The sequence below is a fragment of the Struthio camelus genome, chromosome 5 (genome assembly GCF_040807025.1).
Source record: "Struthio camelus isolate bStrCam1 chromosome 5, bStrCam1.hap1, whole genome shotgun sequence".
In the NCBI taxonomy this organism is placed as follows: domain Eukaryota; kingdom Metazoa; phylum Chordata; class Aves; order Struthioniformes; family Struthionidae; genus Struthio; species Struthio camelus.
Genome location: NC_090946.1, coordinates 68,963,514 through 68,990,838, shown reverse-complemented (window position 1 = coordinate 68,990,838; position 27,325 = coordinate 68,963,514). Strand labels below are relative to the sequence as shown.

Below are 27,325 nucleotides of genomic sequence, written 5' to 3'. Positions count from 1 at the left end.
CATGACTACTTCTTTCAAGGCACACATAATTCAGGCCTGTGCAACACTGTGCCACCGGCAGAGCTCCTACAGTGTGACCTAAAGACTTTATACGACTGGTTGAAAAGGCCACAATGTCAGTGGCAGAGCTGGAAGCAGAAATCCAGAATGCAAAATCCCATTCACCAAATCAAACCCAGGGTAAGCACAGAAATACAAATGAAAATGGAGATTTTATTCCTTTTAGTGGAGAAAGCTACAAAAAGAAAGAGCCACACACAGAAGAGGAAATGAAGAGAGTGAAGCTGACACTAACTGCTGTCACATGTGAACAGGAGCAGCAGGAAATGCAGAAAACACTTAATGTCAACTGCTGTGGAAAAAGAAAACTACAGCCACTCTAGAAGAGGAGGACATACAGCTATACTTGGCAACTGCTGTGAGAATTGCTAATATGTGTAGCTGGCTGAGACAAGAATGAACCATCTTGTTGGCACCTTTTCTATCAGGGAAGGCAGTACAAGCCAATATAAAATGGATTAAGAGGACTTAAATTACAAAAAAAAAAATCCAGGAACCCTACAATAAGATTTTTTTAAATGTAAAAACAATAATTCAGAGAAGCATTAACTGAAATTTCTTGTTTAAAGATGAGTGTCTCAGTGGAAGAGGAGTAAAAGACAGAGATTCTTCATTGTGCATCCCAGCAGACAGGAAAATCAGCAGTGGTCTGTCAGACTGGACATCGGGATGTCTGCCTTCACATCCTCATCTCTGAGAAAGAGTCAATAGTTTCCTTGCCAGCATTTCATTGAACACAGCTGTATTGAGAATACGTTCTGTATATTGGCTGCTTAGGAAGGATAGAGCACCTTCCTGAGATTACCTTGTATATTATTTATTAATTATTATTTTTACTACAGAATTGGATCCAGGAGATTTTGGCAAAGGTGGGGAATGGGACTCAGAGTAAAATAAGACTCCTGGAATAGAGAGGAAAAGGTTGTGTGCAGATAAAAAATGAGTGTTTTGCTTGGTCTTGAAGAGTAAAGGTATTTTATCCGGCAAAATACTTCTGTGAGTTACTGGTGAAGAATTCAGCTACCCATATATTCGTATATTCTAAAGATTTATGTTGATTCCACTTCCCAATCATTGATACTGAAATGAACTATTACTATCTCACCAAACAAGCTTGATACAGAGAGCCTGCATTACATAAGGACAGGTTGTTAGTATGTTAACATGTTCTTAAAGGAATTTTGGCTTGATCCTGCTTTTTTGTTGTTGTTTTTTTCCCCTTACCACAAACGCTGTATTTTTGGAGGATGATGCTTATTTCATTTGGTTAAAATGGGAATAAGTAAATTGATATTACATTGTTGTTGGGTTTTTTCCCTCCCTTTTAATTTGAATGTCTTATAAAGTATTACATGTTATAGTTCATTAGGTTCTCATTGATTGGACACTTATTAGCTTCCTAAGCCTGTTTCATTGTTCTGCTGCTGTGCTTTCACCATTTGGTATTCGGCACTCTGCATAATGAATAAATTACAGTTCAGAGAACGGACATCACCATATGGGGGTAATTTGTACTTTGACAGAAGGACAGGGCTCCTGGACTGGTCCTAAAGGGAAGGTCTGCAATCTTCGAAAATCCCTCTAATTTTTTCAATTATTTACATTCAAAAGGCCTTTTCCGTCCCCAGTGTGTGTAGATAGGCTTTTGAATAGCAGCAAGCTGGAGTCCAGGCATAAAAGTTTTAATTTTAATTGCAGGGCCTCTAAGATGCAGATGAGGCAGTATGTACACTGATTAACACCTTCAGGGCTAAGGGGACTTGTAGGCACTCTGGGCTTTGGAATCCTATGATTATGTAGGCTATTTTAAACCTCGAGAATTTAATGTTCTCTGCATACTATCAGAGAATATAAGAAATAAAGTTGGGAAACAATTTAAATTTAACACTGGCACTGACATTTAGCTGCTGTCTGGTCATGCAGTCACACGTTTTTGCCCATGAGACAAGAATAATGCAATCCTAATAAATAAAAGCATTGATTTATATAGAAAAGTTACATACTCCATACCAGCACTGTAGTTACATCCCTAAGTCAATTTTATAGATAAAAGTCCTTATATTTAAAAAGATTGAAGGAAAATTATGGTCAAGCTTGGAATTCATAGCACAGCCCCGGAAATGATCGTACACGGTGATTCTAAGCAAACATCATGCTTTCATCCTCCACTAGCTCATTTTTTCATAGCACATGCTGTCGGGTCCCTTGAATCCATCTATTCAGTCCTGCCTGAGTTCTAGAACAATGCCTTTAGAAAGGGAGGTTAGCAATATTTCAGACAAAACTTTCTCATAATAATTTCTAAACTAGTCTGAAATGTTTTTTCTTGCCCAAAGTGTCTTATTTTTGGGGTCTTTCTTAGTTAGCATCCTGAGGATAAAAATAAATACAGAGGTAACATATCCCAGCTATTATATATATCAAGCAAGTTTTTAAACTAACTACTTTATGACATCAGAGAGAGATATTTCAGAGGAACGTCTTCTTTACCAACAGGATGATCTCATCTTTTGATCTAATCTCCTTGACAAGCTAAAGACAGCTTTCTATTTTTATTTGTGTTTTTTCTTCTCATCTTGGAAGTGGGTCTCAGGTTCCTGCTCGCTTGGTGAAACCCCAGAACATCTCACGTTCAGCCACCATTACCTCCTGCAATGAGAAACCAGATTCTTTCCTGAACACACAGGTGTAAAATTCAGACTCCAGACTTTGCTTTAGGAACGCATCTTAACTAACTTTGATTACTGAGTCCCAACTTAACTACCAAGAAGAAGAAAATGTCACTGAAGAATGAAGTCACCAATTCATCCCTTAAATTCCTTGTAGATTGTTCACATCGATTGCCTCATCCAAGGAAGAATACTTGTGCGACAGTAATTTCTTCCTTTTTTCCCCTCACCACCACCCAGACCACCTGCAATATGATATCAGCTAAGTCTGTTCAAGCAATTACTTTAGCTGTTCTTATAAGCAAGAGGAAATTCTCAGAAATTAAGAACTGAAGTGTTTAATTGCCATCTTTTAAACATGGGATAATCCAGATTGACCCCAAGTGTTAATACCACTGGAGCACGCTCAGAGAGAGCAAAGCAAGCAACCCATATTCATATCCATAAGCTCTGGGTGTAATCCACTGCATAGTGAAACAGAATGTATTCAAGACTGACATAAGTGACAGCAGAGAAAAAAAGGGTTACATACTTCCAGCCTGACTAGCCACTCTCCAGACATTTAATAGGTGATGTTCTGTGGCTAATATCTTATTTGCTGCCCTTTGCTTGTTGGTGAACATCAATGATGATTACTTATATTTCATGGTTCTGACTGAATTTTCTTTCCAGGTAAACAGTAAGCTTCTCAAAAATCACAGTAAATAGGAGAAAAAATACGAAAGATGGTACTGAAGGCATGGAGTCCTCAAGTGCTGTAAGAGTGTTCTGGATCCAGACTTATTGTCTGCGTGGTTTCTTAATCGCTCTTTGAAGATGTCCCATGTGCTCCCTAACACACACACTGGCCATAATGGCCAGTTCTGCTCTCATTTAGCAACGTCACTAAAGCTATGGATATCAAAGTCACAGAAGATAAATCCATACTGAAGAATATAGATATTCTTTGATAAAGTGATCACTCGCAGACTGATCAGAATAGAAGGCTAACCAATAGTCAGAACAACCCAACTACATACAAAGTGGCAGGTTTAACTTTTTAGGTGAAATTAAAGAAACTATAAATGTTCCCTTTCTATCTTTAAATGCCAAAGTAAGGCTAATATAAAATATTTAACCATTTTTCTTTTTAAACACTGTAGCCATTTTAGTTAAAAATGCAGCAAACTGAAGAATTTGATAATTTCTATAAAATATATTTTAAGGAAAAATAAAAGACCCAAAGTATCTTTATGGACATAATTTTTGTAACTTCTGAGATCTATTTCTCATAATATGAACTGTTCTTTTATACTCTCTTTGTCTTTGTTTGCTCTGTGGAGCTCAAAACTCTCTTTATGTACTAAGCCCCTCACCTGTTGACTTTTTTACTCATAAAGCTAAATTTTAATCTAAAATGCAAGCCATATGAAGTGCGTCTAGGTAATCAACTGCAAAGATGCACGAAGGTCTGCACATGCAAGGGTACCTCAGTAGCTACCACTATGAAGCTATTGGAGGAATAAGCCAGGCCAATATCATTTATACAAGGTAAGATTAGAGGGTGTGAATTGCAAAGGCATTGTGAATAAAGAAAAAAATTAAGTACGAGAAATGAATCTGGGAGACCAGTCTCCCACATTAGACAGGTCTCCCCCAAACAATCTTATCTCATACTTCAAGACTCTGACCCAGCTGTCTGCATTAATATGTTCTTCGCTGGAAGCATAGAAAGTTAAAATTAAATGAATATCCAAATCTCTAATGCTCACAAATAATAATAATTAGAAAAACCAAACCTCATTTCAGATTCTTTCAGTTGCTTGCTGCTGAAACAGTTTTACTAAGTTAAAAAGTATTGCATAGACAAAAGATCATGGACAAAAAAAAAGAACTGTCCACAAAGGAAATACCTAATTTTTCTGGAATGGGATGAGAAACTGCTTTTGATTCCTGTGTTCTTTCATCTTAATATTCAGCTTTATTTATATGGTCTTGCAGATACTGGTTATTTATCTGTCACAGGTCTCTCCTCTCACTGGGAGCATTATAAATAAAAACAACTTAAGATAGTGCTCCCTGAAAATGAGCACACTCCCACACCACAACTGTCTTTAAACTATACTTCAAATCTAACCCAAATATTAAAGTAATACAAGCTTTCTCTTTCTTTTTGTCTCTGCAAATGGCTAGTGGGTGTATCATCCCTTCCTGCTCCAAGGGTTTCCCTAGGACAGGCTGTTGCAACACAGAAAATGAGTCATTTTACACAGACCAGGGTGGAAACTGATGTCATTATGACAGCACTCTCTCTTCTGGACATAATTCACCCTACAGAAGAACAGTGTTTACTGATACAGCATTCCTTGTCACATCATTGTTTTAAAATCAATTTAATTTGTATCTGGGCAAGTGGAATAGAAGGTATCACTGGTCCAATTAGTGACATTTAATATTACAGGCTGGTTAAATCCACTGAGTTCAGATCCAAATTCCCTCAAATATGGGAATGTTAAGGTTGGGAGTTTTGTTTCAAGCTAATTTCCGCATTTATGAACTGATCTCATGATCTCACCCAATTGAAACCTCATGTTATATCTTTAATAAGAATATAAGACCTTAATTACACTATCGTGTTATGATAACATATAATGCATTAGACAATATATACAGCCCTATATAGTTATTTTTAAAATAGAAGACATCTCGGTGAATCTATTAGCTACTTGATCTGAGCAATGTGTCTCATCATAAGACAAAAATTTGTATCACTTGCTAATCCAGGTACCAAGCGTGGCATTTGAAGAGATCATGTTGCATTAAAAAAAAGTATCGATGTTTTACTGCAACACCGAATATCCTGAGCAACCAATAATTAAACTGTTAATGGAACTTCCTGTTTTGCAGGAATGAAATATAAATCTTATTTGCAAATTAGGAGTAAACTGTTAATTACAATGTGAATATGAACATATAAATATAGCTGATAGCAATGCAGCGGTTTTCACTGAGAAACAGTGTTTTTAAGTGTTTTTAGTTTCCCTTGATGCAATAAACTCAGATCAAACAGACAGTGAAAAACATGACCTTCTCCACTAAAGCATCCCTTTTCTTTCTTGCAGATTGTGCAGCATTTTATCAAAGATTGTTATCAATTCAAGCATTCTTCCAAGGCAGAGGCCTGACTTTGTCGAAGACTGCATTGCGTTAACTGAAGCCTCACAAGTGCATCTTCCATCGCAAACTTTACATTTTAGGGTCAGGGGTGAGCTCTTATTTGAGTAGAAGGAAAATTGTTAATGAAATTTTACTCAGTGAGCTGTGTTATCCTTTACTCTTGCTGTGCTGCAGGCAGGTCCATACTGTCAAATATCAGAAGAGGCTGGAAATGAGTGACACGTCTGCAAGACCAGAAACGACAGTGACCTTCCAGCTCATTTTTGTGAAGGAGCAGGGGTGTTGTACATTACTATTAAGACCAGAAATGACCTCTGACATTTTCATACTGTTCTGTTTTGTTCTTCACTGCTTCTTATGGCAGTGGTTCCAACTCTATTCTTAGTTTCCCCAGTGCAATCCCTTTAAATTCCAGGATACAAATCCAGATTTATGTTGGAGGGCAGAATTCCCGTGGTTAGCTCCATGATTTGTATTATTGTTGCATGTGCCTCATACTTGATACTCTTCTGAGGAAAGGAAACGAAGTTGCCATTTTATCATTATGTTTGAGATCAGAGATCCTCACAGTTTATTGCTGTGTTGGTTTTCCTTGTTTTCTCTTGTAGTTTTGTCTTTTCTCTGTGGCAGTTTAATTTTTACAGTGCTACATTCAACTGTACATAATATCATCCATATAGAAATGAAGAGACATTTAATGGAGGTCCCAGACATTGCGCCATGAGCAGGGAGAGGGGGAAGAAGGTGAAGTGTGTGTCTCTGCTCATTTACATACACAGAAAGACAAACAGAAGTGGTTATATCTTCCCTACCTTTAGCCCCTCAGGTCAGCATGGTTTAAGGAACATTTGCAGAAGTCAAACTGAAGGGAAGAAACCTAGAACAGCCCAGGCAGAAATCTCAGACTGAGCATGATGCATTAAGACAAAGAATATTTTATATTTTAAGATGCAGCGAGGCTGAAACGAAAGGAAGTGTTCTTGATTTACTGGCCTTGCTTGAGTACGGGCAACTATTGCTGGTTTGGATAGCAGCCTCTGTGAAGTTATTTTTTGCACTTGCATTTAGAATTGGTGCAGACATGTCTGTTATGTGTGAGCTTTACTTCAGTTACTTGTGCTTTGATTACATTAAAAATGAGGCTCATGAAGAGTGGTGTGCATGCAGCTATACCTAGAGAGTTCCTGAGAACTGAAAACTAGTCCAGAAGTGGAAGTCACATATCAAAATACGAACCAGTGAGGATAAAATGACTGTGCCCATTTTCTTCTTACTGTTCCTCAGCAGCTCTGGGTGGCTTGCCTAGCCACTCAAGCTGTTTGACCCTTGGAGATCTCTCTAGAGTGATACTGTTGCAAGAGAGAGGAGGGAGGAATGCTAGAAGCTCCCAGGCCTTACATTGCCTTCCATATTGCTACCATATGTATTCTGGACAACCTGCCCTCTGAGACATGCTGCCTAGTGTGGCTAGAGACTACCAAAACATATGCAACAAGGCCACATAGCATGGAGCATACCAAAGCGTGCTCATGCTCCAAGCTGGCTCTCTCCCTCTCCCAGAATCCACCTCAGATGGGAGACCCAGATATACCTGTTATAATCTGCATCTACATCATATATCTGGGAGTTGGGAGCTGATCCTATATGGAAGCCCATATCCTCATGTGGCCAAAATACAGAAAGCATGATCTTTCACTTATTTGAGGGACTTACTTTTGTCTGGTTGGCTTAGTAGTTTGACATTGGTGTCTTTATTAAGACAAAGGAGTTAAAGGGATACTACAACAAGACCAAAGATAACAACTCTTTTCCTTAGGGAAAGAAAGAAACTCCTGTCCTAGGGCAAAAAATGTTCAAGCAAAGTCTTGGCAGAAAAGCCACCATGAAGCCTGTAGCTCTTCATGATTCTGTCCTAAGTATAGAAAGGGAAGTAGAGTGTAAAACAATAACTTCATAAGGAAGAGTGATAGAGGAACCTTGCCAGGACTGAAAAGGCAGTATTGTGCTAGATAGCACCCATCAGTGTGCAAGAATGCATTGTGCTTACCTGTAGGGTGGTTTGGTGGTGAAGTAGATATAGACACAAGACCCCGGGATGGGGTACCCTCACTTGGGCAACATCTGGAAGTGACTTAACAACAATATAAATATAACCAGGGTTAGCACAGTAGTCCGTAACTTTCTGAACAGTGCAGGATTCTGCTATATGACAACATTTCTCTGCTGTGAAAAAAAACTGGTGAAAGCTCCAGTGCTGCTGTTGTAAAAGAGAAAGATCTTTGGCATTTTCCAAGGAAACGTTTGAGGCTGGAACTTTTTCCTTTCCCTGTGATTTGCCAAAGACCTGACACATTGGGTTTTTTTGTGCTTTAAATCAGGGATATATGAGGTGAAAATAGCATCCTTGTGACCTTCAGCGTCCACAAGCGAGAGCAAGGATGTTTGGCCCATGGAAGGTCACTGTTCTGATAGCAGTAAAATAGTGACTGGGATGTCCACTTGATCTTTTAGTTGAATTTTGGTTGTAATGTATTTTAGTTAATATAAAAACACAAGACAAATGCCATTTGGTCTTTGAGATTTACTGTAAGTAAAATAAAACACTAATGAGCAAAACCGAGGCGTGCATAATATGTCCAAATCCATCAGATAATATATTATTCTATAACAATAGCTATGTAATTACTTGCACAAGTGTTGGAACTGAAGTGTATCAGAAGTTTCTTAGAAGCACAGAAGATATTTTGTATCCCTCTTTTTCTCAATATTTCATTAACTCTGGAGTATTCTTTAGCATCTCCTGGAAAGCAGACCCTTTTATTGAAGTATTACCTCTAGTAGTCACAGGATGAAGTCCAAAGAGCAACATGATAGGACTATATCTGAGATTCACCCATGAGAATCCACATTAATTGCTACAAATGCGTACTAGAGCAAGCTTATGCTGATTTTTTTTCTCTGTTTACTGCAGTTAACCTTTGTATATGCTATGTAGGAAGACTCCTGGCATGTAACTAATCTTCATGAGGAGACCTGGCTATTTTTACCTCTTTCTAAGCGTTAATTTCCTTTGCAGAATTTATTTACCAACAATGACCCATCGCTTCTGAGGAGACAAGAACCAAAACCTTACTTATCTGCAGTATTGCGATAACTAAAAGTATGATGTAATGCAGCAAAATGATAAGAAATATGGACTAACAAAATTATCTTAAACATTCTGAAAATAAGAAGAAAATGAAAAGTTTTGCTTCTAGAAGATCTCCTGGAAACTCATTTTTCTTAATAAGCTGATATTTGGGGGTATAGAGTGAAATGCAAATTTAGCCTTTCAAATGTAAATTTTATCCAAGTAACATCTTTTTGAAAAGTAAATTTATGTTCTGTTGATTTGTTCTTTGGTATTTGGCAAGACTGTAAATAGAACCTCTGTTAGACATGACCAAGGGGAAGTTGTAACATAAATAAAATATTAGCCTAATTAAAGTGTATCTTTTTTAATCTTGATAAACCTTGTGAGGTCTTACACGTAACTGCAAAGAACATCCAAAATAGACCTCTTTCATAGAAAGAATGGATGTTAAAATTCTCATAATGGTCATTTTCTCATGCATCAAAAATATCTGGTTGTCCCTTAACAAATATATAGGACCCAATCAAATACGCATTAAATTTGAATTCAGTGAAAGGAAAGATGTTGCGTTCCTTAACCGTGATCTTGTATTTCAGACAGCTTACTTGCTCTGATAGCATTTCTGAATACCAGAGAACCATCTCTATTCCCCAATGAACTGAATTCTCATATATTTTCACTGGTGTGCCATTTTGCCAGGGTATCACATGCTTTTTTCTTTTTTGCAAAAACCACTGTACAAAGTGACAGTTGCTGTCCTTGGAAGAAAATAGCGTTTGTTGCTTTAATTTTTGGTGGGAAGCTGGCATTTTGTCATTTCAGCTCATCATATTATTATGCATGTAATAATGTGACATGCTTAACTGCTAGCTTCAAGCTGAACATTTAATGTGGGATACACCTACAGTGTTTTTATTCCAGATAGCTGCAATCAGTCCTCAGAGCAGCTTTCTCATCTGTGAAGATGAAGTCCATGGCATGCAATTTTTTGACATGTTCAGAATACATCAAAATCTGTACAATAGGAGGTCATGGCATCTTCAAGAGTTTCAACAGAAGAAAAAGATCGTTATATGGATTATCATGTGTGTGTGGGCATGTATGTTGATGTGTGCTTGCATGCACATAAGTGTATGTTTCTATGTGAGAGAGACGTGATAAATATAATCCTAAATATTGCAAGGTGTGTTACAGAGAGGATTTGCAATTGTAGATACGTTAGCAGTGTGTACGTTAAGAGTGCTGAAATTCTGGGTTGTGGATATGCCAAAGAATCTGACAGTTTTTTTGAATGGAAAAAGAACAAAATATCTTGTACAAAATCTTTTTTCCCTTTTCTTTCTTTCTTTGCTTCTGCTAAATTCCAAGTATGTTCAGTAATTTGCTGATCAGGAATAATTTTAAGCACGTTGAAAATAACATGAGTGTTTATTGCATTAATATTTGTTATGAGATGATAGTGGGATAATGAATTCTAAAACACCCTCTTCCCCAAAAGGGACTGTGGTGAGCACACATGCAAATACTGAGCTTTCCAGTAGCCACTGTTTGCAGCTGCCACTGCACTGAATCACTGAGAAATCACTGCAAAAGTTCCACGGAAGGAACACGGCAAAAAGACATCTGTAGGCACAGGAGTATGAGGTCTTAAAGTGATTCCAATGAATTTAGGGCAATTTAAACCAAAAGCTGATTCCTGCCTAGGTTTGTGTTTGTAGCTTGGGTAAGTATCTGCAGCTGACTATACTGCTTCATGGAAGAACACTACGAAAGAAGAATAAAGGCATCAAAATATTAGAGAAATCATGTAATAGGAAACCAGTATGGTTGTACAAGTCTACATTTGTGATCTTGAAATCACTGTTGTCATCTTTTTAACTACTGCAATAACAACTGCATTCCATGATAGACATGCAGATTCTGCTATGCTTAGCTTCTGTTCAAACACGTATTACCAGGCTTAGCCAATCTCAGGAGCGGAGTGTGAAATTTGCTCTGCAGCCTCCCACTCCTCTCCAGCTAGGTCTCTGCCATCTTGCATTTGCAGCACAGCCTCACAACCACTTCTTTCTTCTGGGAACACTTTGCAGATGAAGATCACTATGTCCATTCCCTCACCATATCACCCTCCCTTATCAACACTATCTCTTGCGTTTGGTTCTTGAGGAATCTTCTTACACAGTTTTTATCTGTTTAGAATCTCATAACCAGTGATAAACAGTGATAAACAGTGAAAGGGAAAGAGCAAGAAAAATCATAGTCATACAATGACTCTGGTCCTGGACCCAGCTAAAACTCTCTCTCTTTTGATAGTTAACAGGAAACAAGAGTGGATACAGAATTGTGGCTCTCCCCTCCCTGCTAATCATTTGAGGAAAAGGATAAAGGCTACTTACAATAAGGTTACGGTAGGACTAGGGGGGAGTCTCTTAGTTCCTGAGATTTTACGTGCATATATGTAAAATATTTGAACTGCGTTTTCATCGATCACTCTCGGTTGACCACATCTAACTTAATTTCCTAACACTGGTTTATCAGTTTACCTAGGCAAATGTATCTCAGCTACTTTAAGAGCAGCTGTGGATTATAAAACCCTTATGTGTATTTCTTAACTCAGATGTCATGCTTTAGAAATAGATATAATACTTAGGAGTTATTTCACATACATACACTCAAATCATGTTTGATTTGGTTAATCTAGGTTGAACAGTAGATTAATACTGGAAGCTCCTTTAAGTAAAATAGTTCCTGTATTAATGAGATCCAGTCCAGTTCAACTTAAAAAAAGATGGTTTTTTTTGAGAGGGAAATGTCCTCTCTCTTATTATTAAAATGAATGAGAGCAGTGAGATGATTTTTTAAGGTTTTTTTTTTTAGCCTAATTGACTTGAATTTTGCTCATCTATGGTAGGTTATGTTTTCTCATTGTAAAAGCTTTTTTCCTGGTAAAATCATTCCCTTCACTAATGAGATCCATCCTGATATGACAGGAAGACAGCTCTTAAAACACCCACCCCATTTCTCCCATTCATTTGAATAGCAGCAAAGGGACATCTTTTAAAGTAATTTTTATCAGTAAGATTGGGCTGAATCTCATTAATAAAGAAATGACTTTACTCAAAAGAGCCTTCACAGTTGAGCTATAACCCAGATTAGTGAGATCCATCCTGATTATAACTTTATAAGACATTGTACTTCTGCCATTCAAAGCATGCACCAGCTATGTAAAGACCATTGATTGAGTAAAGGCTGTTTCAGAAGGGCAGGTATGAAAGGTGAGGAAGGTGTCTGGAGGTGTCTTTCTCATCATGCCAATGTATCCTGGGTACAGAAAAAGACTTCTGCCTTTTGTATATTAAGATTGATTTTCAGTATATGTATTTTTATTTTGTAGCATAAGAGGCTCGGATAAGTGGAATTGTGCTAGCACACTGCTGTTTGACTTCACCAGACATTTACATAAGCCCTAGTCAAGTACCCACTTCTCTCTAACTTTGTCTCACAAAAAACAGAACAAACATATTGCTTGTCAAAGGTCAGCCTAAGTAAAAATGTCTGATATGTTTGTTTTAAAATGCATTTGACTTTTTTATTTCTGCAGGAAAATAGGAAATAATTGATGAATGAGAAAGAAAATTCCCCTCAGCTAAGAGAAAATCCATGGTGAATTGCTGAAGCTGTTAGTGGAAAAAATAAATTTGGTATAGTTCAGTGCTGGAACGGGAAGTAAAATAGTTTTAATTTGTTTCGTGGGGGGAAAAATGAAAAAGAGTAGCCACGATAGTTTTATACTTAAAAGTGTGCCGTTTATCAAGAAAGATCCTTTACAAATGGGTAAAGATTCTGTTCTGAAGTGACTTTTCACCAACAATTCCTTTTTCCATATTATTTTGTCTTGTCATATTTTTTTCTAAAAGAGAGACAGAGAGAAAAGTGAAGGGGCAGAGAAGAAAGACATACTTTTGCCTTAGATCTAGAAATTTAAAATAAAATAATTTACTCATATTCGAGATAATTTTTCTTAAAAAAAAGGAAAATTGGCAGTGAAAAAATCTGTGGAAGATTTCATTTAAAAAGATTTAATCTTCCATTGAAGAAAAAATAAATTAGTTGAATCAAATATTTCAGGCAGTTGTAATAGCAGGTAAATGTTTGGGAAAAATTGTTCATAAGGAGCCTCTGAAACATTGATTCTTTGCAAGTATAAGAAAGATCTTCATCACCAAGGTCAGCTAGCTGGGCTGCACTACTTCATCAACTTTGGGGCACTGCAGAATCAGGTTAGTAGAGAGTTGGGAATACTTACCTTTTCATGTTAGCCTGTATTTGGTACACAGCTTAGATGCAGTTGCCTTTTTGGATAGTAAGGAGTCTGCTTCTCCGATAGGACAATTCACCCAAATTAGATAGACACTGCAGTCAATTTGTATACTGCACACTGAGGGATAGAATTCAGCTAGCTAACAGGGTAATGCAAAGAGGTATTTCACAGCATCTGTAAAAAGTCACAGAAGCAGTTAAAGTGTTAGATGTGCATGGTACAAAATAAAATACAGGTGTAAAAAGAGAACATTTCAATTGGATCTGTATGAGTAATTATTTTCTTGACACTATTGCACCAAGAACAGAGGCTTGCAATAAAGATCCTGTTTTGTTTCCACAAGTCATAACTCTGATATTGTGAGACTTTATATGAACAAACTCATTTTTAGATATTGACTCTCAAAGATTCTAGGAAATGGAGCTGAAAAATTTATATCAGCCTTTCTCAGAGCCAATAGCTTTCTCTATATGGCTTCTCTAGTTTTAGATCTAGGGAGTGATTTACTTCACCTTCTTGCTTGCACATTTGTTTACCTTAGTACAAAGTTAGCATGCATTCACACCATCCCAATATGGTAGCATTTTTCCCCCACCTCCTTTCTGCACAAATACTAATGACTGCTCTCAAGGGTGAGGTAAGAGTAAATTGGTCCACTTCTTTGAGGAACCGAGCACAGAAACCTGCTACCAAATTAGACTGAACAACGTCCTACTCCAAACTGGCAATCTGTATGTGAGATAGCGGGGCATCTTGCCTGAATACTAATGGGCAGTTAGCAAACTGCTGAACACTTTCTGTTGTCCTCAGTGAAGATTTAATAGGTCACCATTCTACTGAAAGGAAGCAATGTAAATCTTGATTCTATTTAGATCAGCTAAAGGGGGATACAAGATAAGACAGAAATTTGAACATCTTACTAGTATCTGATTTCCCAGGTACCAGGCAACCTCAGCTTCACATACAATTCACTGTGTTGGCATTCTCCCCCTCTACTCAACCCTGGTGAGGCCTCACCTGGAGTACTCTGTCCAGTTCTGGGCTCCCCAGTACAAGAGAGATATGGCGCTACTGGAGAGAGTCCAGCGGAGGGCTACAAAGATGATCAGGGGACTAGAACATCTCTCCTCTGAAGAAAGGCTGAGAGAGCTGGGCCTGTTCAGCCTGGAGAAGAGACGACTGAGAGGCGATCTGATCAATGTGTACAAGTATCTGAAGGAAAAGTGTCAAGAGGATGGGGCCAGTCTCTTCTCTGTGGTGCCCAGTGACAGGACAGGAGGCAACGGGCACAAACTGAACCACAGGAAGTCCCATCTGAACCTGAGGAAAAAATTCTTGACTGTGAGGGTGACTGAGCACTGGAACAGGTTGCCCAGAGAGGTGGTGGAGTCTCCTTCGCTGGAGATTTTCAAAACCTACCTGGATGTGATCCTGGGCAATATGCTCTAGAGGTCCCTGCTTGAGCAGAGGGGTTGGACTAGATGATCTCCAGAGGTCCCTTCCAACCTTGGCCATTCTGTGATTCTATGATTCTGTGATTTAATTCACAATAAACTTGGTTGGTGCAGGGAATGCTGAGTATGCTTGATAACAGCCAGCTTGCAGAAGACAAACAATTGCCACACAGCTGGGTGTGGCAAATAACACCAACAAGGCATATCAAAAATAAGAGCTGATATGTCTATCTTTCTGCCTGCTGAAGCTGACTTCTTATTAGCTGTTTTCCTAGGAGCATCTATGTCTAACCTGAACCACAAAGAGCTGCATCAAGCTGGATTAAGGCCTGCTATTACTAAAGCACAGCAAACTTGAGGAAGGGCCACCATTAGCCTAACAAAGCCTCGTACAATATTTTGAGATTGCTATCTTCATAGACATACTCTCTACCTCGAGATATAGCTGCTATTTGAAACCTTATGTGAACATGGATGGCTGAAGGACCAATGCCCACATCTGGGAAAATTTAACTGGAGGTTATAATAGGGATAGATGACAGAAGGGAAGGAAGGAGTTGGTCAGAGTGGGCTTGTGGTGTTAGGTAGTGATACAGTCTTCAGGAGGAAGAGATTGGGGAAAAGATAAGAAAGACTTTGTAGTTCAAATTGGCTGCATTTGAATAAGCGTAGGCAGTGGGTGACTATGGCGTTGTGAGGCACATCTGCTCTGGGGTTGGGGTTTAGTCACTGGATAGTTTGTTACTTGTGTAGCAACACTTCTACCAACACATTTTTGCTCTAAAAGCTGCTGTGTAGCATACCCTATGCTCTGCAAGGAATGTGGAGTCTTTGCAGGGGTTTCTGCAATTGCCTGATCCCTTCCAGGAGCATGAAATTCTGTTTGTTCTGCTATACTAACCCCTCCCGCCCCATCTTCAGTATGGCCAGTCTTGTCCTGAATGCCCTCCATGAGCTCATAAACAAATTAAAAATGGCAGTAGGGTCTGGGTGGCTGAGGCTATTTTTGTTACGAGCTTTCATTTCTTAGGTGAGGATCTCTGTTCTGTATAGAGTTGCTGCCCCATAGTAATAACAAAGCAACACACCCATGTTGTTTGCAGAAGAGACCAGGAGTAGCTGAGAAGGGCTGTGGCAGCTCAGAAACAGTATGTTTAACTGAAATTTCCATAACACCTGCTGGCTTTATCAGCTCCTCCCTTCAGCGCACAGCACATTCACATACACTCAAGTGTAATATTCTGCTGCCAGGTCTTCTTCCATTGCAGTGTCTTTGTTCATGCTCAGTCATTGCCGGAATGTGTCAAGCAATGAAATGTCAGTCCTTGAAACGTAGTTCTTAGGAGAATTTTTCCTCTTAAGCAAGTTTAATTGTACCTTATAATAATATTCAATTATGTCCCACTTAGTATTGTTCCCATTTTGCTTCTATCAGCCTTCATTATGAATGCCATGTTGCATCTCAACCCTTCTGCCTCTGGAACTCATGTCAATGCCAATATGTGGGTATTGCTAAATACAGAGGATGCATAAGAATCAATTCAGCCAGCACTCCTCCACTTTCTCCAAATTCATTGTGTCACCTCCGCCTCCAGTGGCTAGTCTTGAAGAGCCCCTAGGTAATTCTTAAATGCATGGCACTGCTGCCCCTAGGCTCCCTACAATGCAGTTGTGCAAAGTACCCATTCTTTTGTGTGCGTGTAAGAGTATTTGTAAGCCAAGCAAGAAGAAAATGTCTGATATTTTCATGAGCATGTGAGCATTTGATCCAGTGGGAAGGTTCACATTTTCCACCTCTGCTTTTTATAGTGGAAATTTTCACCTCTGGGCTAAATCGTTATGTTGTTGTCAACCTGCTGCAGGCAGTAATTAGTAGTGGAGGAGCCGTAAAGGCCAGACTCAGGTGAGTATTCTAAAAGACTGGACGTTAAGCTGAAATCTGAGCTGTTTTCAGCAAAGAATCTCCACATAGAACAGCACGGTGACCCTTTGTGCTGCCCAAGCCTATAAATCCCACGAGGTATTTTCATTCCCACCTACCTACTTCTCAGCCTGCTAATGTCACAGTGGGTGATAGAGATCTTCTATCAGAGAGATAGAAAATGAATGCAGGAAGTGTTAAAAAGGGTTTAATTCCTTGCCTCCTATACCCTTCAGTTTTATTTTTGTGATGCAAATAATGTCAATCATAAATAAGGACACTTAAAAGAAAATAAGATTAGGATAAGTGACATCAATCCCAATAGAGGAAGGTTTTGGGAGATGTTCTTAACTGTCTTAAAATCCACCAACATATTCACCGCTTCTGCAGTCTGCGGATGGTGACCAGCATACTATAACCAGTACAAGCTGTTCTGAAGAGTTTGCGGATCCATCATTTCAAGGAGGAGAAAGTGCAGAAAGGAGAAGACACAATGCACTTTCTAACACTTTAGCTATGGTAATCCTCATTCCAGCTATCTCTTATGAAGAGTGAAAACATTCCTATCAGGTGGTAGGATGATTTTCTACATTGCTTAGGCCCCATTCCCGACTCAGGACTTTCTGCGTACCTTTATGATTAAAACCTTTCTTCATCACAGCAGATGAAGTTACACTAATTATCAATTAGCTTACTCTGGTTTCCACCAGTATTTCCTTAGTCCATGAGCAAGAAGTAACTAAACACATTAGTTCCATTCCTTTCCTCATTTGGAAGGTCAGTTTTGTTTTTACTTTGTTAACAAAAGGAATTTTTAATTTATCTGAGAGAAATTAAAGACTCTGTTTTTTAATAATCTTGATAAAAACAATGATTAACAACTGCATGGTTAATGGAGATTAAAAAGCTCATTCAAGGTCTAATGGAAGTTAACAGGGTTCCTTTTACTAATGTTTCTAATTGATTCTTGATTTAAGTGGTAGCCATTCTTTTAAGCGGCCTGTTATTGAAATGGACTTCTGGTAATAAAAAAATGGACGTTAAATCTTTGGGAAACTTTCATGTATAAATCTGCCCTTGAGCTGAACAATTATTCTAGCTATTGATTTATCGGATCACATATGCAAAAATCCGTAAAAAGTAAAGAGGAACGAAAATGTCCCAAGTTACATATTCTTTGTACCTTTTTCTAGGTTCTGTCCACCATGAGAATGAAAATCTCAGTTAGTCTGCCCACTACCTTGCTTGATAATGCAGATACCATTACAAGTTGCAATATATTTGTTCTAACATTTGAATTTATGCTGAATTTTTAAAGATAGCTTGGACTTTTAGCCAGATTAATTGCTCTACAATATAGTTTTGGAATTATGAAGTAAAGATTTGTGCAGCTCAAACTAGAAAGTAAAGGAATTTTCATGGGCAAGCTGCTACGCTGAGCAATTCTGGTAATGATGATTCAAGGCAGATGCTACCATTAGTATGAATATAATTCTGTATATAGTAAAAATAATACTAATTAGAGATTCATTCTCATCACACAGTTGATATTTTGACCCCATCTTCTATGAAGCTTACCTGAGATACATGAATACCTAAAATTTTCTATCCACCTATTCAGTTATAGTTCATTACAAAAATTATAGTGTGTTTCTATTCATACTGTTATGAATATAATTCCTATATATTGTATTTGTTTATATGGCAGTTGGCTTTAAAGAAAAAGATCATTATACTGGCATGAAAAGCCAGATTTTAGCTGTTATAAAAAATGCCACTGACTTTCAGTGAACTCCCCTGATTTATGCCAGTTGATGTTCTGGACTGAAGTGTTTTGCAGGCATTCATTAACATTACTGACTCTTGTGGAAGCATGGGAACATCCTGTAATACCCATTGCAGTGATTTTAGTGCAGAAGAGAGACAGAACTACCAGAAGCAATATAAAGGAGAGCAGGTAGTGATGAACACATACAATTCCCATGTGCTTGCATGCAAGCTATCAACACAAGGCCTAGACATCCTGCAGCTTCCTAAAGCAGAGGTTTCAATGACACAGCGTGAAAAGCTGATGACTGCGCGTGAAAAGCTGATGATTGTGCTACAGTGTGTTTTTATTTAGTTTTCATATGTTTTCTCCTCTCGTGTATAGTTTGTTCAGAAATATGTTTCTGAACAAAATCTATCTTATCTAAAATTAATCTGAAGGATTTTGTAGTGATGTCCATAATACCAGCTCTGACTGCTTTACTTAGTGATCTTCAAGTAAATGTAATCACACTAGGAGAATTATTTTACGTACAGATTACATAGCTGTTTAGTAAAAATGTAGCTTGCTACTCATCAAGGAACAGTTGGAATTGCGATTTTGAATGTGGAGAAGGTTGCCTAAAAGATAAGGAGGAATAAAAACAGTATTTTAGTGTCATCAAACTATCCAAATGATTCAGGTCAGTATTAGTCTTTGTTTAATGTTAGTTGTTCAAAAAAGGAAGGGAGCAGCTCACTGTTTAGGTGAGACATTTACCAAAAGCATTAAAATGGTCTCCCTGGCTGATACTGCCTGAGCAGATAGATGTTCCAGGTGATGCAATGGGGAATCTTCCTTGCCATGGTGTAATCCCCCTCCAATGTTGTGGCTGCTTCCAGCCTGCTACTGACACTCATCACCATATGAAAATGAATTAGGAGAACACTGACATAATATGAGGTAATGTGGAAAGCCTTGGGGCAGCGTGATGGAGTCCCTGACCTCATGGAGTCCCTTCAGCCATGTTTCCCTAGGATGCAAGAAATGTATGGACAGCTGTGGCAGGGGGGGAAGGGAAGAAAACTGCTTGAAGGTTTTAGTTTGTAAATATGCAAAGTAATGCATGGGTGGAAAAAGCAGTATGAAGCAATGTGTACAAGAAATGGAAAAGAGGTAAAAGCAGCAGGACCGAAAAAAAGGCTTAGAAACCTCAGAGGTCAGAGCTGAGTTAAAAAAAGAAATGTCCCATTTGCATGAGCAAGGTTTAAAGTAAGGGAGGGAAGAAGAAGAAAACAGTACTCTGAGAGCAGCAGAATTCTCCCTTCTTCTCTGCCAACAGTTTCCTTCCTCTTTGCCACTGTAATGAGAGCATCTCCCTGAAGTTTTTCAGTCTCCTTTAGCCACTGTTGGTATAGCCAATCGGACATTACAACTAGGAGCAGTTGGCCCTGTTTTTCCTAACCATACCAGTAAGTGCAAATATAATGATTTTCTTTGCCCTTTTAAATGTATCAAAGTTGGAAGATCCTCCAACTGTATGAAGCTTTCTTATTTATATGAGAATATTTTGGGAAAAAAGTGGCTATGTAGCTAGTTATAAATTGTTGTAATTGCTAATCATTTAATGCTTGCATACGCAGTACATCATGACCATGGATAAAAACATTTTCAAACAGCTGTATCTCTCAAAGTTGCCAGCCAGCATTTAAGCATTGTATTAAGGTTATTTTACACCGGATAAAGCTGGGACAAAAATGGGAATTAAATAGCTTACCTATATACCCACTGATTGTGTTCCAGATAACCCCCAGTTCCTAATTTCCATTTTCCTTCTCTAACCATGAGTTCATTTGACTGACTGACATGTTCTTTGTATGCGATATAATAAAGACTATGGTGAAATCTTGTTTCCTCTTAGAGGGTAATGTGTGATATCATGGCAATGACAAGCATGAATGAGATGCCAACATTTGGCACTCTTTGGTGAGCAGTGAAAATAACATTATCAGTGAGAGGTGTCCAGGAGCGTTAAAGAGTAACCAAATCAGGACAAGTTCATGTCTGAGTCAACATCGACTTGATAGAATTGCTGCTTTTGGCAGTTCGTGTCGACAATTAGTACAGTGCCCTTTTTGTATATGAGGGACTTGAACTCCTTTAGTGGACACAGAGTACAAAAGCCAAGGAAACAGCTGCTGGGCACATAAATGTCTTGTTGGAAAGATATGAATATATTTAGAAAGATAGATTTGTGTTGCTGGCCTTAATCCCTTGCCTTAAGTGTCTTCTTACTGATGGTCAGAGATAGCAGTACAACTGAATAAAGGGAAACGTTTTTGACTGGCTAGTGTACATCAGGTCCCATACACATACTGACTGAATTCACGTTACTTGTCACTTGATACAGTTATGAGATCTGAATGATTTTCAGTCACTTCAGTGAAGGCTGTATTTGAAACCTGGTCCCAAAGCCGCAAGGCAAGTGTATTACATACCTGTCAACTAACAAGGCTTGCCAAAATGAATCTACTCATATGAACACATGATCATTATTGCTGTTCACACTGTGAAACACTATACACTGTGACAAAAGTAAAAAGCTAGAGGATTATTATGCTAGACAGTCACTTACTAAATATATTTATTGCGGATAAATGAATACTCCCTTTACAAGAAGAATGTGAGCTTTTGATAAATTTCTAATATTGAAAATCGTGATATCAGCAATTTAGTGAAACTTGACCTTTTCTTCTTGTAAAGAATAAGAAAATATTTACATTTCCTATTTGAACACAGACTTTGGTGCTCAAGAATACTAAATAATCCACACAGCAAACACAAACAGCAGCATATGAATTCAGCTAGCAACTGCACTATAGTGGCAAAATTTCTTCACATTATTTTAGAATACTTAATCACTGATCATATCCAAGTTATATACTTACAAGTTAAAAAAGTCCAACCAGTGTCACATCAAGGATTCTGTATTGTATTACATGTATTTTCTAGGTTTACATGAGAAGGATGCATGAGTGAATTGTTGAAGGCTGACAAGAAGTTCACTGAAAAAGAGTTGAAACAGCTCTTTAAAATGGAATCCAGAGATGTACTTTCTTATATGAAACTCCCACAGGGCAGAAAAAAATCTGAGGGTATAGAAGATTTAGAAGTTAGTTCCACTGTCAGTTCTAGAAAATTGACTCTGTCTTCCAGATGTCTTCAGTGACCAAGGACTAAAGAGCTGTCAAAGATTCCAGCTAGCTGAGTAAGAGTTAACGACATGGAAGTGGGTACCAGGCTCTCACACACTGCTAGCTGATCACCTTTCCAAAAACTTCACTATGAGCAGAAAAGTACCAAATACTTTAAAATGCCTCAGACAGAATATTAAACACTGCGGTTAAGATCCGTACTGCAAACTAACTCAGTAGTAAGCACAATGTTGCTTTATCTGCAAAGTGCTAATCTACTTCATGCCATTTCCTCATGTGCTTTTTATTAATCAGAAGACATAATACCTTCCTCATCCAGGAAAATATAGTGAAAAAATGAAAGTTGCAACTACTTTAGTTCATTAGGTTTCCTGCTTTACTCATTAAGTCTTATCATTCTGTGCAAGGTCCGAGTATTAGAAGCATGTTTCTTCTTGGAAGGAGAAAGTAAAAAGAAATCTCACCATCACTATTGGAAAACAGATTATAAATAGCTGTGAATGGTCATATTTGAATGACATCTATTTTGAAAGACAAGCTGAAAAAATATCCAATGCTGCTGAGTATCCTCAAGAGAAAGCAATAGTTTCTGTGTTAAAATGTCTTTAGAAGATAGAAATTATACAGCTTGTAAACTTAGAAAGCATTGTGCCTGTACAAAAGCTGAAGTGGTCTTTAAGTCACTGGTTTAAGGATGCAATATGAGACTCATAAGAAACTATTATTTCTGTTCATATAAATATTTTGTCTTCCTTTCCATTCTGTAAGAGAAAATTTCACCAGTTTTTCTGATTCAAACCTCCTATTTTAAAGGAAAGTTGTTCTCCTCATGATCATGACTCAACAGCAGCTCTCTTGACTTCCACAGTTTTCTCTGATCTCTACCGGATTATGCTGACTTCTTTGTACCAGAACTATACTGAGTGGGCAACAGTGACTGATTAGCTCCACTTTGGTTGGACAGAGGTATGGACTGCTTCTCGTCTGCCCATAGCTTTTGACATCATGGGACGCAAGTGGTTACTGAAGGAGATTTTCATTAAGTTTAAACTTTCTTCCAAGAAGAAAAGAGCTGTATTAATTTCCAAGTAGTTAGTTCTCCTCGCTGTAACTTTTCCTGTTCAGCCAACTGTGTTATCTAACTTTTATGTTAAGCTACTTCCAGGGGCTGAGAGATGCAACAAACAAAAGGCTATCAAGGTTAAACACTAATATTCAGTCCTTCATTTTCTTTTGCACAAGACTTTTATTTTAGTCTCATACCTTTCTGTATTCTTAAGTGATATGGGCATTTGGATAGACATGCTTAGAACTTCACAAGAGGACATGGAAGCGGTGCCAGCTGCTAGTCGGGTGGATGAGGTGATTTTCTTTACTTTGGTAGTGAGTGAACACCTACCTGATGCCAGGCTGGTCTACAGCCTCACTTTCTGCTTGATTGTTTTTGGGTCCTGTGTTGTCAAGTAGTGACACATGAGCTGAGTTCTTCTCACGTCTCGTCATTCTACAATAGGGAAAAAAAAAAAAAGTTGACCTTCCACTCCAGCGTGTAACTTGTGATAACTGTGTATGAATTAGTCATCTTCCATCTCTGCTACTGTAAGGTTTTCTACTCATGATGCAATATTACACTGCCCATGAGAGCTGCTGCTACTCTGGGCCCATAATACTGCCAAAAACTCCTTGGGAAGTTATTTGCTTTTGAAGCCTTGGAGAGTTGTTCTTATTGAAAAAAAAAAAAAAAAGAGAGAAAAAATAAAAGAAAACCCAGAAGAAACAGTGGCAGAACTTCTTCAGATGCTTTCATTCTTTCAGCCTTTTCCCTATTTAAAATGATTAATAATTCTAAATAATTTTGGTGTTTGATGTAATTGTTCTTACCTCCTCAGAGGGTTGGCTAAGTATCATTTTACTTTTGTATATTGTTTTGGAAAAAAGGACAGCTGACTAATAAGTCCCTTTTTTTACCTAGAAGTGATGAAAAAATATATCTGTATAGTATAGATGAAAGTGAACCCCCTCAGTTTTTTAAGATATTGATTTAATATGTATAAACAGATGAGTAATTGCTGCGCTCCTAAGAATGCTGTACATGGATCTAATCTATCAAATATGTACATAAGATTCCCTTTTTATCTTCCAGAGGCAAAATATCACATTGGTCTTAGGCTTGAGGTTGGCGGGGGAGGAGGGGAATGGGTTACAATTAGCTGCTGTTCACCATTGATTTTTTTTTTTTTTTTGCCTCATCTTTATAAATATTTCAGGGACTTTTTTTTGTCCGTTTGCATTTGCACCTTTGAAGAACTATATTTAGGATTTGTGTGGCAAAATCAGATTTAAAACTTTTATAAATAAACATCCTGAAAACTTCAAAGTCTCACCATCTATATATTGTGCCAGACATGTCTGTGAAAGGGGAGAGAGAAAGAGTACAACTAATAAATGATTTAAGAACGTGAAATGATTTTAAATTGATCTAGTCAACAAGGAAAGCTGGAATTTCACCCAAGGTATCTACTGCATAAGTATTTCAGATTTCTCTTACTTCTACAAGCAGCTTCTCTTAGTGAGCCTGCTATCAATAGATTCCTTTTGTTTGTGAGACAAAAGATTTTCCACTATTATTTAACAGGTTTGATTTTCAGAGGAAAATCCTACGTGTTCTTTCTCCCTTCACACATGCACAATCTCTATGAAGAAGGCTTTTACTTAGGTTTTTTGATTTCACATTTACTAATAATATACTTCTCAGAAAAAGCAGGTGCTTTTATGGCATCATACAAGTGGTATGTTTTGAAGGAGCAATATGTAGCTTGTTGCCCTTTGATGTAAATTTGCGAGGAAGATAGGATTATAGCATCAAGATGTTTCTCTGTGCATAATAAACTAGAGGGGACAAAGTTCATGGCTGAGAATTGTGTGGGATACAAGTGACTACCTTCACTACGATCAATTATTAGGATGATTATATTGTGTCTGGAGAATATGATCCTAATGACTAGCTAATGCTTAGAATACACACTCTTGACTTGAAAACCAATGACAGTTAAATGCAGCAAGGGGAAAGGCCTATATGTTGAGCTAGAAGCTCTCTAGTGTTGATAATGAATAATTAAAAATAACAGTCTTTATGTGAGGCCTGACAGTATACATGTCCTTTAAGTATATTCTGCTTTGTAAAGAACTTGGCACAATGACAGCCTAAGAAAAGCATCCTACTGGATCCTGTACAGAAACAGCGCAGGAAAGCGGGGAGTTAAACACCCTCGCTGCTGGGAGGGCCTAAGCAGGATTATTGCTAACCTCCTACTCCCCCGTCTTCCAAACAAATACATAATTGAAACCCATTACCTCTTTTAGGGGGTTTGTGCACATGCTTTCTATATTCACATCAAAGCAGAGATCAGTGTCAAAGAGGCAGCCACATTTAGCTGAGTCTCTCGGAGACTACTGATTAATTAGTTTTGCATTTTGGAAGTGCATCCAAAGATGTTGTAAAATAGTGTTTGTTTTTGCTTTTGCCAAAACTTGTTTAGGAGTGCTCTGGAGGATGACGGTGATGTACTCAAGATGGTTGTGAAAGAAAAGGGCAATCAGTTCAGGTGTGCACGTGCCAGCATTTTTTTTCCCTATATGAAGTTTCTGCACCAGTTTTCAGAGGAGTAACTAAAAGAAACACACGCTGGTATTAACAGAGGGAGAAGAATGGGGTAGGAACGGAATTTCCAACATTCTCCTTAACTGAGCCAATATATAATGAAAGGTACACCAGGACTAACAATTTCAGATCTTAAAAAAAAACATGCAGGCTTTGATAAGAAAGATGCAAGGGCTGTAAATCCTGCAAAAAATGTTTTCTCTCAAAAGTTACCAGGGTTTATTTCTTGTATTACTTTCTTTCTTTCTTTCTTTTTTAACTGAAGAGTGGTAATAGGATGTATGGGGGGTACTCAGTTATGGCAAATATTGCCTACAAAACTGTGCTTCATACTGTTATTTGCCTTTCTGCCTCTGTCTATATCAACTCCACATGCTGCTCTGGTGGCCTGCTTTGTACTTAATATAACTTGTCAAAACATATCTATCAGATATATGAAAAGGCAAACCTGGGTGGCCAGACTAGTCCAAGCTTGGTGTGGATTGCATTTTACCAAGACCACAGAAATCTCTTCTCCTCCGTGAGATTAAGATGAAAAGCAGAGTTCATTGTTGTGCAACCAGATTTTAAAATAATTACACACACGCTAGTGCATTAGTAGGGCATTTGTGTTTATTTGAATCCCACATACTGTACTTTTATGTGGATTTTAAGTGATTTTTAAAGCTGTCAGTACAAAAAAATTAAAAGTGATGTTACCACTTGTTTTAGGCTGCTTTTTTTTTTATCCCTTCCTTGATTTGCTTCTGCGTACTGAGCTGCTACCATCCTAGCACCTTATCTCATTCCAAGAAAGAGGGTATGCAGTTTCCTTTGGCAACTGGCTGACAGGCATCTGGCTCTTCTTTGAACCATGACCAATGCCACTGGAATACCTTACCTCTCTGATGTGCTCAGCGTTCACCCTCCGACAGCCTGGGAGCTTGAGCTATGTGATATAAAAAAGAACTTGCCGTTATTAACATACGTCTGGATACAGAGTGGGACATACTTGTTGATCCAAGGGTATCTGCTCATGCTCCCAGCACCCTTTTGTCTTAAATACATATTGCTCTGCGGCATGTGAGTATGCTTGGTTTTTAGACCAGTGTATCCACTTTTAAATTTTTACCCCAAAATTTCAAGATTAAAACCCTTTGGGAGAATCAAAAGTGCTGAAAACATTTAAAAAACCCATCCCATAGAGCTTCATTTGCAACATGTTGTGTTTACCTACTAAATGCACAAGTAGAACAAACTATTTTAAACATGACCCTCTGAAGAAAATTTTGCTTGGATTTCTCAGAACAACCTGCAGGAATCATGTCTCAAATCCCAATGTATGCAGTGAAAGTCACTTCCTCTCTTCTATAAAATTATTGCAGCCTGGAATCCCCTTGGAAGTGCAAAATGTGCAAAATAATGGCCATGAAAATATATTAACATTTTTATCCTTTTTAAGCGGTTATTCCACTTGTATTCCAAGAAACGCCTGAAGCAGGACAGTTCAGCCCAGCTAAAATCCTTATGCTCTTAGCTTTCTGCAATGTTTATAAGTTATTTCTCGGTCTGCAGAGTGAAAAGTATTTAAAACCCCTGAGTTTCCTCAAGAAAGGTAACCCTTTCCTACAAGGCTGATGTATACTGAAATGCTAGATGTTGGAGGGAGAGAGGATGCCAGGAGCACAGCAGCACTCAGCAGCACTTCCAAATAGCTCCACGTTCTCCTTGGTTCGCTGGGTAGCTTCAAAAGTTGGCTGTGAAGCTAGTGACTATCACTGAGTACTCTATGTGTGAGGGGGGATAAAGAAGGAAACTGGGAGTATGCTGCCAATATCTTTTAATGTCTATATGTTAACCCCACTGGGGGACAGCAATGCAAATAAGCTGCTTGGGAAGGGGTTGCTGGATGTCACTATAGTTACACTACAAATAAATAGAAAAATAGACAGTTGGAGGTAACTTTTAAAAGTTTAGTGGAGACATTATAATAAAGTGGAGTGTTGCTG

At 38.1% G+C, this 27,325-nt stretch overlaps 1 long non-coding RNA gene across 1 annotated transcript; it reads right to left on the bottom strand.

Annotated features, from left to right (window-relative positions):
• Positions 1-21,414: 21,414 nt before the first annotated feature.
• On the bottom strand, positions 21,415-26,270 carry LOC138067524 (uncharacterized). Its single transcript, XR_011141645.1, has 3 exons — positions 26,218-26,270; positions 23,076-23,180; positions 21,415-21,526 (listed from the first exon to the last, which is right to left on the bottom strand). It is a non-coding gene; the product is annotated as an uncharacterized lncRNA (long non-coding RNA).
• Positions 26,271-27,325: the final 1,055 nt, after the last annotated feature.